Raw genomic sequence first — 10141 nt, forward strand, 5'->3', positions numbered from 1 at the left:
TGGGTGTGAGCTAAGTGTGTGAACACGATTTGGTAAAGGTAGCGGTGAGAGGCCATGTAGGAGTACATGGTGGGTTGTCTCATTGCAGCCGTCCTCAGGAACTGAGTTCTGTGTTTGTGATCCATGATTCAGCTACTACCATACATTGGGCCCTAAAATATGACCCCGCTCGACTTCTTATTCACCCTTGTCCTCTGTCCAGGAGTTGCAAGTAGTTTCTGGTGTTTGTAGTACGCTGGAGGCCGTGCGCAGCGCTGACCGTAGGGGTGGGCTGTGATGCGGTAGGCACGTGGCCGGGTAAACCGGGCACCCGTTTGGTGTCACGGAACCCTGTTCACATCGTTTGGGGCTGTGAGCGAAACTCCGGCCGGATCTCCTCATGGATGGAACCCGAATAGGCGATAAACCTGGACTAGAGACTTGAGTGTTTAGGTAGGTCGTGGTCTACACCCACGTCGGCTTTCGCTTGAAGTCTGCCGAGCACATGTCGTGTGCAGACGCTAAGTGGTGGAAACATGTATGAAGAAGTACACCCCTGCAGGGTTAACATCATCTATTCGAATAGCCGTGTCCGCGGAAAAGGACTTCTGGGTTGCTTATATCAGTTCATAGACAAGTGAAAGTGGATACTCTAAAATACGCAAGATAAGCATGAGTGCTATGGATGGCGTTCTCGTAGGGAGACGGGAGCGGATCCATAGTGGTGTATTGATATGGTGAATATGTGGACTCGTGTGCGCCACCTCAAAAGAGTCGCTTGCAGTCGTAGTTTAGGATAGCCACCGAGTCAAAGCTGGCTTGCTGCAGTTAAACCCCACCACCCCTTTGTTGATAATGATGCATATGTAGATAGTTCTGATGTAAGTCTTGCTGGGTACATTTGTACTCACGTTTGCCTATTTTATGTTTTGCAGAGAGACTTCAGTCTCACTAGTAATTCCGCGTGGTCTTCGACGTTTAGCTTGTTACCTCAGCTACGATCTTGTGCCCTCGGCAGGATCTGATAGATAGTCAGGCTTCTCAGCCTTTTTCATTTCTAGATGTCTGTACTCAGACATGATAGCTTCCGCTTGTGTTTTGACTTGTATGCTCTAAATGTTGGGTCGTGAGACCCCTGTTTGTAATATCTCGCTCCTCGGAGCCTATTGAATAAATACTTGAGTTGTAGAGTCATGTTGTGATGCCATGTTGTATTTGCACATATCGAGCATATTGTGTGTATGTTATTGAAATGCTTGGTATGTGTGGGATCTGACAACCTAGTTGTTTATCCTTGGTAGCCTCTCTTACCGGGAAATGTCTCCTAGTGTTTCCACTGAGCCATGGTAGCTTGCTACTGCTCCGGAACACTTAGGCTGGCTGGCATGTGTCCTTCTTCGTTCCTGTGTCTGTCCCTTCGGGGAAATGTCACGCGATGAATACCGGAGTCCTGTTAGCCCGCTACAGCCCGGTTCACCGGAGTCCTGCTAGCCCAGTGCTACAGCCTGGATTCACTCGCTGATGACCGACACGTTCGATGCTGGGTCATGGATGCCTGTCCCTGTAAGTCTGTGCCACTTTGGGTTTACGACTAGCCATGTCAGCCCGGGCTCCTTATCATATGGATGCTAGCGACACTGTCATATACGTGTGCCAAAAGGCGCAAACGGTCCCGGGCAAAGGTAATGCGACACCCGTGGGGATACCGTGCGTGAGGCCGCAAAGTGATATGAGGTGTTACATGCTAGATCGATGTGGCATTGAGTCGGGGTCCTGACAGTTCCAAGCTCGTTCGCTCTCCAGAGGATTTCTCTAATAGGAGAATGACCGGCAGCTGCGCCAAGAAATCATGTTTCAAGCCCACCTCTGCTATTCCCAACAAGCCGTTCCCTCTCCGACGACCTCATGCTAAAAAGCCTTGGTATGGCTCTGTCTCTCAGGAAGAGAATTCGTCTGCGGCGGAGGAGCACAGCATGGCAGTTCCACCACCTACGCCTATCAGTCTCATGCATCGTATTGGAGAATCTCTGGGGATCTCACCGGAGAAGCTTACCGAGGACAAGTGTCGGTGTCAAAACCGGCGGATCTCGGGTAGGGGGTCCCGAACTGTGCGTCTAGGCGGATGGTAACAGGAGGCAAGGGACACAATGTTTTACCCAGGTTCGGGCCCTCTTAATGGAGGTAAAACCCTACGTCCTGCTCAATTAATATTGATGATATGGGTAGTACAAGAGTAGATCTACCACGAGATCAAGGAGGCTAAACCCTAGAAGCTAGCCTATGGTATGATTGTTGTATGATGAAGTTGTCCTATGGACTAAAACCCTCCGGTTTATATAGACACCGGAGAGGGTTAGGTTTACACAAAGTCGGTTACAATGGTAGGAGATCTTGAATATCCGCATCGCCAAGCTTGCCTTCCACGCCAAGGAAAGTCCCATCCGGACACGGGACGAAGTCTTTAGTCTTGTATCTTCATAGTCCTGGAGTCCAGCTGAAGGTATAGTCCGGCTACCCGAACACCCCCTAATCCAGGACTCCCTCAGCAGCCCCTGAACCAGGCTTCAATGACGACGAGTCCGACGCGCAGATTGTCTTTGGCATTGCAAGGCGGGTTCCTCCTCCAAATTCTTCATAAAAGTTATAAACACCAAGAGTAGTGTCCGGCTCTGCAAAATAAGTTTCCACGTATTGCCACAGAGTGAGTAATATTAACACAAATCTAATCTGCTGACGTATTCCGCAGCGTGACATCACACTACGGCCAAGCCTTTATTCAAATCATTTTCACTTCTCCCCCTCAGCGTGTTTTGCGAGGCGGTTTCCTTGGCACGTCTTGTTAAAGTAGAGATCGTGTCCCCCATTTACGGGATTCTCATCAATACGGATGTGGGTAACCCAACCGCGCCACTTATCATGGTGCTTGGGAGGCAAGCGAGTTTTACTAGGCTGGTGGGGATGCATAGCCGCGTCCGCCCATATAAGGGGATAATGATCCACCTTTTTACCTACGCCTTCTTCCTCCTTTGCCTATCCATCTTCTATGCACCCGAGCTCCAGCGCCCAAGCCCGCACTTCCTACCTCAACCTTCTCCAACAATGTCCGGAGCGGGAGGCAAGTGGATGGTCTCCTCCGTCATGGAGGGCCATGTCAAAAAGCTAAGGAAGGTCGAATACTTGTCCAAAGACATCGCGCACCGGCTTCCTGAGGAGGGGCAGCTTCTCCCCACCCCAAGGCCCCATGAGAGGGTAGTATTTCTTCCCCACTTCCTCCGCGGACTGGGTTTTCCTCTCCACCCATTTGTTCGCGGACTCATGTTCTACTATGGCCTAGATTTCCACGATCTGGCCCCGAACTTCATCCTCAATATCTCGGCGTTTATCGTTGTGTGCGAGGCCTTCCTCTGCATCCGCCCCCATTTCGGCCTCTGGGTCAAGACCTTCAACGTCAAGCCAAAGGTGGTGCGCGGCAACCAGGCGGAGTGCGGAGGTGCCATGGCAGGCAAAATAGCCAACGTCCTATGGCTCGAGGGCTCCTTTGTGGAGACCTTGAAGGGGTGGCAGTTAGGGTGGTTTTACATCACTGAGCCACGCGATCCGAAGTGGATCGCAGCCCCTGAATTCCGATCCAGACCCCCTACGCGGCTCACGTCCTGGAAGGAGAAGGGCTTGTCGTGGGGCGACGAAGAAGAGGTGACCGGACTGCAAAAATGCATCCAGTCCCTCATGAACAAGCAGCTCAAGCTTGTCAACATAGTCCAGGTCATGCTCGTCCGCCGGGTCCTTCCGTGTCAAGAACGGGACTTCAATTTTAGGGAGTTCAACCCGGCGCAGCACCGAACTCTGAGCAGGCTCTTCGACACGATGTACGAAGATGTCTGGAAGGGGCTAACCAAAGGCGCCGAGGCTCCCACATCCGCCTCCGAACACCGCGGATTCAGCTCACAGCGTCCTGCTGGCGAGGTGAGATATTTTCATCTTTTACAGGATGTTAAGTTTTTTTTCATAGTTTGACTCTATGCGGGATCTAAACTCCCTTACCTTTGACAGGATTGGCAGGCGAAGTCCTGACTGATTAATTGTCCGGCTCCCTTGCCCGAAGACCCAACCCCTGCTCTCCTAGTGAAGCTTCTGGTTCCGGCACCTTATGTGGTGCCGGAGAAGAAGGCCAAGAAGAAGGAGGCCACGGGGACTCGAAAGAGTTCCCGGCATATGGTGGTGTCGGACTCGTCGTCCGACGAGTCCGAGACGCACTCCTCCCATGAAGATGAGAAGGAGGAAGAAGAAACCTCTGCCCCTCCAGCGGGGGGAGGAAAGAAGAGGAAGGCCACCCCAGTAGGGGAGGCCGAAGGGTCCAAGAAGAGGAAAACCCCTCCGCCGGACAGGGCCAAGCGTCCGGTGAAATCGTAAGTGTTCGGATACCAGAGTAACTCATGATATTCCTTTTGTTGCACAGCTTTCCCTAATGTCGAATATAATCATGCAGCCCGCCCAAGGACGGGCTCGACGAGTCGTCGAGCGGCTCCCTGGATTCATCGGACGTGAATTCAGTTCCGCCCGCTGCCTCCCCCTGTGCCGCGGATGACGCCGAAGTGGCATCGCGACAAGCTCCGGGGCAAGAGGAGGTGGTCTAGGAGGAGCCACGAGGCGACCTCCCAGACTCTAGGAGTGAAGGGGACAAGACCCCCCAGGGCTCCAAGTCTGGATTTAAGCCGGACACCGTGCCGAAATCATCAACGGTTCGGGACCATGGCAGGCGAACTCCTGCCAAGAGGAGCAAGCCTATTGAGCCGGCGTCCTCTGTCCAACCGGAGGCGCCGGACAATCTGCTGGAGGTGCTTAAGGGCGCCTCCATCGACAAGGAGCACCGTACCATCATGAGTACGGTGGTCCAGAAGGTTCGGTCCGCCAAAAGCGGACTGACTGAAGCTTGTGCTAGCCTTCTAACAGGCTTCGAGGTAAGTAAAAAATATGTAAAAATATTACCGCATAGACAGTAGCCCCTGATGCTCTGTTTGGCGTTCGGAAAGAAAAACCGAATAGAGGATCTATTAAATATCGCAGGAGTCTAACTAAAAAGGAGTCAATATACGTATGCAGGCTTCGCTACTGGCCACCGCCGCACTGACTGCGGAGGTGGGTGCCCTGAAGCAGGGCCTCGAGCGGACCGAGCGAGAGCTCGGCCTTGCCAAACGGCAGCTCGAGGAGAAAGAAGGTAAGAGATACCTTATAGAAAAAATGCCTATAAGAAAACACAATTGCAAAAAATGACAGGACTATATTGCTTATTGTAGGGGCCACAATTGAGGTGGTGACCCTCAAGCAGGCACTGTCCGAGGCCGAGAAGAAAGCGGCCACGGAGTGCACCGAGCGGGAGAAATTTGAGGCGCAGGTCGGTGAGGTGTAGCAAGAGCTTCAGGCTCTCATGAAAAAACATGGGAGTTTGGAGCTCGACTCGAAGACGCGAGCGTCCGAGCTTGCTACGGCCCTTAAAACTGCCAAATCTGCCAAGGCCGAAGCCCAGAAGGCCCTCCAAGAATTGGATGCGGTGAAAAAGATAGCGGCGGGTAAGGCATTCTCTATGCAAAGCAGACATATAAAAGTAAACTACTTGTTACTTACCCAAATCCGGAGCTCTCCAGGGGCATTCACAGATCTTCCCCGCAGCGTATTCGATGCCGCCGCATTCTACCGAGACGAGGAAGGCAGCTCGACGGAGAAGGTGTTCTGGTCTCAGTACGCTGAGGCCGGACACCCTGTGCCTTTGAGCGACCAGCTGAAGCAGCTGGTCGAGCTCCACAAGGCGGCCGAACAGGCCCTGAAGGGCTTCATAGTTCGGATGTGGCCTGGAGAGGCCCTGCCTAGGAGCTACTTTGGACTGGTGCGGCGGCTGGTGGAGGCTTGTCCAAGGCTCGAGGTCATCAAGCGCTCCGTCTGCATCGAAGGTGCTTGTAGGGCCCTTGCCCATGCAAAGGTGCACTGGGGTAAGCTGGACGGTGAGAAGCTTGTGAGGGATGGGCCGCCGCCGGGGAAGGAGCATCGCAAGCCCGAGAACTATTACAAGGATGTTCTGGCTGGTGCCCGCCTTATGGCGGATGAATGTACCAAGGATGTAATTTTTGAATGAACTCGCTCGTGTTATCGTGTGCGCTGAAAACTTGTTCATATGCGCTAAGCAATGCTTGTTGAATTTAAAATATTACTTTCTATGCGGCCGTTTATCAAAAAATTGAGAGATGGCCAGTCGTCGGCTTCTGCCCCCATGCCACTAGTGCTGGGGTGTTCGAGATAAACCTGAGCGCCCTTTTTCCCATGATTGGGTCCGTCGAGGGAGGCGCTCAGCACAACGAACAAGGCAATCGGACTATAATGCTTGAACACTCTCACTTAGCCATAGAACTCTATAATTTTAAATTTCGGTGAAGCCCCTAGTATTCGGAAGACCGAGTTCGGGGCGCTATCCACGCCTTGGCCGGACAAAGCCGGTTCCTCGCTCGAAGCGGCATAAGCCTTTAAGGACTCGAAAAACCTCTCGAACAGCGACCGGTCTCTCGCCTCATCATGACAGTCAGTTTTAGCTTTCTCTACCGAGGTGCTCAACCCAGCTCAACTGGGGCACAATCGCAGTAGTTCTCCTAGTGCTACCTTAGCCGATATAGCGGAACGTAAGGCACCAAAACATAGGAGCTGGGCAAACCCAACTATTGACCCAAATCATGATTCGGAGCCGATGCATATAGTGCTATAAGTTCGGGGTGCCGCACTTGTGAAAGTGTACGGACTTCTCACGCCATATTGATGGGTACTGAAGCCCCTGGCGTATTTTTGCCGTACAAGGGTGTACGGATGCAACATGTTATTAATAAACATATATATAAAAATAGGATAATGCAAAAAATAGACAAAAAGCTATGCATTGTTTATAGAAAGGCTGCTATGAAAGTGGAACGATGCAAATAGTGCGATAAGCAAAAGAAATTGGACTATTTAACATGTCCTGGCCAGGGGCAGGCCGCGGAATTGTATTAAAAAATAGGTATACTGCTTGTAATAGAGACCACCTGGGAGTTCCATAATGCGGCACGGCTTGTCTTCTTTCCTGGATCTTGCATCGTTTGTGCGGCAGTTGAATTGCCGAACGGGTCGTCTGAAGTATGGAGTCCTGAGAGTAAGGAAGAAAGAAAAAATGGAATCCGGCAGCCCCGGGTGCGGTTTAAGCCATTTTTCGGGCGTGCCGTGAGAGTGCCCCTTCCCCTGTGCCCATGGTATTTCAAGAGCGTAGTTATGTACGCGAAGCACTGGTTTTGCTATATCGCGAGGGCTAGGGTTGGGGCTGCATTGCTACACTAGCTCAGAACATGCCAGGCGGTCTTGTTGTAGGGTACTCCGGGTGCGTTTGACAGTGTCCGGCTTTTTAAAGGCCGAACTGGAGAACTGCCTAGAGAGGCTACTTTGTACTTCTGCTGCGAGCGCTGCCGTGTGCTCCTCCGTTCGGAGGGAGCATTCGGTGTTCCCATTGACCGTGATTACTCCTCTAGGGCCAGGCATCTTGAGCTTGAGGTATGCATAGTGCGGTACCGCTTTGAATTTTGCGAATGCGGTTCACCCGAGCAGTGCATGATAGCCACTGCGGAACGGGACTATGTCGAAGATTAACTCCTCGCTTTGGAAGTTATCCGGAGATCCGAAGACCACTTCTAGTGTGACTGAGCCTGTACAGTTGGCTTCTACATGTGGTATGACGCCTTTAAAGGTCGTTTTGGTGGGCTTGATCCTCGAGGGATCTATGCCCATTTTTCGCACTGTATCCTGGTAAAGCAGGTTCAGGCTGCCGCCGCCGTCCATGAGGACTCTTGTGAGATGAAATCCGTCAACGATTGGGTCTGGAACCAATGCGGCGAAGCCGCCGTGATGGATGCTAGTGGGGTGGTCCCTTCGATCAAAGGTGATCGGGCAGGAGGACCATGGGTTGAACTTTGGGGCGACTGGCTCTATCGCATATACACCCCGTAACGCACGCTTCCGCTCCCTCTTGGGGATGTGGGTTGCGTATATCATGTTCACCATCCGCACTTGCGGGGGAAGTCCCTTCTGTCCATTATTGTTCGGCGGCCTGGGCTCCTCCTCGTTGTCGCTATACATCCCCTTGTCTTTGTTTTCGGCTCTTAACTTGCCTGCCTGCTTGAACACCCAACAATCCCTGTTGGTGTGATTGGCTGGCTTTTCGGGGGTGCCATGTATCTGGCACAAGCGGTCCAGTATTCGGTCCAAACTGGACGGGCCCTGAGTATTTCTTTTGAATGCCTTTTTCCGTTGACCGGATTTGTAGCCTCGGAATCCGGCATTAACTGTCGTATCCTCGTTGTTGTCGTTGTTGACGCGGCGCTTTTGTTTGTTCCGACACGACCTATCACTTTTGTCCTTGGTATTGGAATTACCAGGGTTCTTGGTTAAGTTGTTGCTGGGAGCTAGCCAGCTGTCTGCTCCCATGCAAAAGCGGGTCATGAGTGTCATGAGGGCTGCCATAGATTTCGGCTTTTCCTGTCCCAGGTGCCGGGCCAACCACTCGTCATGGATATTATGCTTGAAGGCCGCTAAGGCCTCTGCGTCCGGACAGTCGACTATCTGGTTTTTCTTTGTTAGGAACCGTGTCCAGAATTTCCTGGCCGATTCCTCTGGCTACTGAATTATGTGGCTTAGGTCATCGGCGTCCGGTGGTCGCACATAAGTGCCCTGGAAGTTGTCAAGGAATGCGGCTTCCAGGTCCTCCCAAGAACCGATTGAGTCTGCTGGCAAGCTGTTAAGCCAATGCCGCGCCGGTCCCTTAAGTTTGAATGGGAGGTATTTTATGGCGTGTAGATCATCACCGCGGGCCATGTGGATATGAAGGAGATAATCCTCGATCCATACCGCAGGATCTGTTGTGCCATCGTATGATTCGATGTTTACGGGTTTGAAGCCCTCAGGAATTTTATGATCCATTACTTCATCTGTGAAGCATAGTGGGTGTGCGGCGCCTTTGTATTGGGCTATATCACGACGCAGCTCAAAGGAGCTTTGTCTGTTGAGTTCGGCCCGTCCAGATTCATTGCATCCGGAGTGACGATCACCGTCACGTGCCGTGGGGCGCCTGCGCGATTCGTAGATCGATATTGTTTGCCTTGCCTTGTCCTCCAGTATGTCGCGCAGGTCGGGCGCATTTTCCCGTGCCTTAGTATGCTTGACGCGGCGCCGGGGCATGGCTTGAGTGGAGGGCCGAGAGGCCTCTCTGTCGCGGCCACGAGGTGGCCGGTCGGCCATGTCATGCGCTGGTGATGTAGGTGCTTCCTCCTCTAGTGGGGGTAGCAGCCTGCGCTTTGGGTAACTCTTGGAGGGGCGTTCGAGTTCATACTCTTTGGTCGCAAGGACTTCAGTCCATCTGTCAGCTAGCAAATCTTGATCAGCTCTAAGCTGTTGCTGCTTTTTCTTGAGGCTGCTTGCCATGGCCATAAGCCTGCGTTTAAAACGCTCTTGTTCGGCGAGATTCGCTGGCACGACGAACTCGTCGTCGTCGAGGCTTGCCTCGTCTTCGAAGGGAGGCGTATAATTATCGTCCTCAACCTCTTGGTCCGCCGCCCTCTCGTGAGGGCTGGCTTTTCTGTCCTCCTGTGCTGAATCTTGCTGGAGGAGGTGTCCTTCGGCGCTATCTAGAGTAGTATTATCTCCCGCGCCAGAATCACCATTTTTTCTTTGGCAGGATTTAGAGCGGCGCCGCTGACGCCGACGCTTGGGCTGTTTCTTAGAGGTATTGTCCCCCACTATTTCATCGCCATCTCCATCCTTTGGAGTGTCCACCATATATATGTCATATGACGAGGTGGCCTTCCAGCGCCCTACAGGTGCTGGTTCTTGTTCGTCTCCTACATCATCGTCCATGCCGTTGATGTCTTCGGAGTCGAAGTCAAGCATGTCGGTTAAGTCGTCGACAGTGGCTACGAAGTGGGTGGCGGGTGGGTTTTGAACTTCTTCATCGTCCGTATCCCAACCTTGCTGACCGTAGTCCGGCCAGGGCTCTCCTGATAAAGAGAGAGACTTTAGGGAATTCAGGATGTCGCCGAAGGGTGAGTGCTGAAAGATGTCCGGGGCGGTGAACTCCATTATCGGCGCCCAATCGGATTCGATC

General features: G+C 52.5%; 1 pseudogene; it reads left to right on the forward strand.

Moving 5' to 3' along the window:
* Positions 1 to 3078: 3078 nt before the first annotated feature.
* LOC119357819 overlaps positions 3079 to 10141 on the forward strand; it is a 168979-nt pseudogene continuing 161916 nt past the window's right edge.

The sequence above is a fragment of the Triticum dicoccoides genome, chromosome 2A, assembly GCF_002162155.2.
Source record: "Triticum dicoccoides isolate Atlit2015 ecotype Zavitan chromosome 2A, WEW_v2.0, whole genome shotgun sequence".
Lineage (NCBI taxonomy): Eukaryota > Viridiplantae > Streptophyta > Magnoliopsida > Poales > Poaceae > Triticum > Triticum dicoccoides.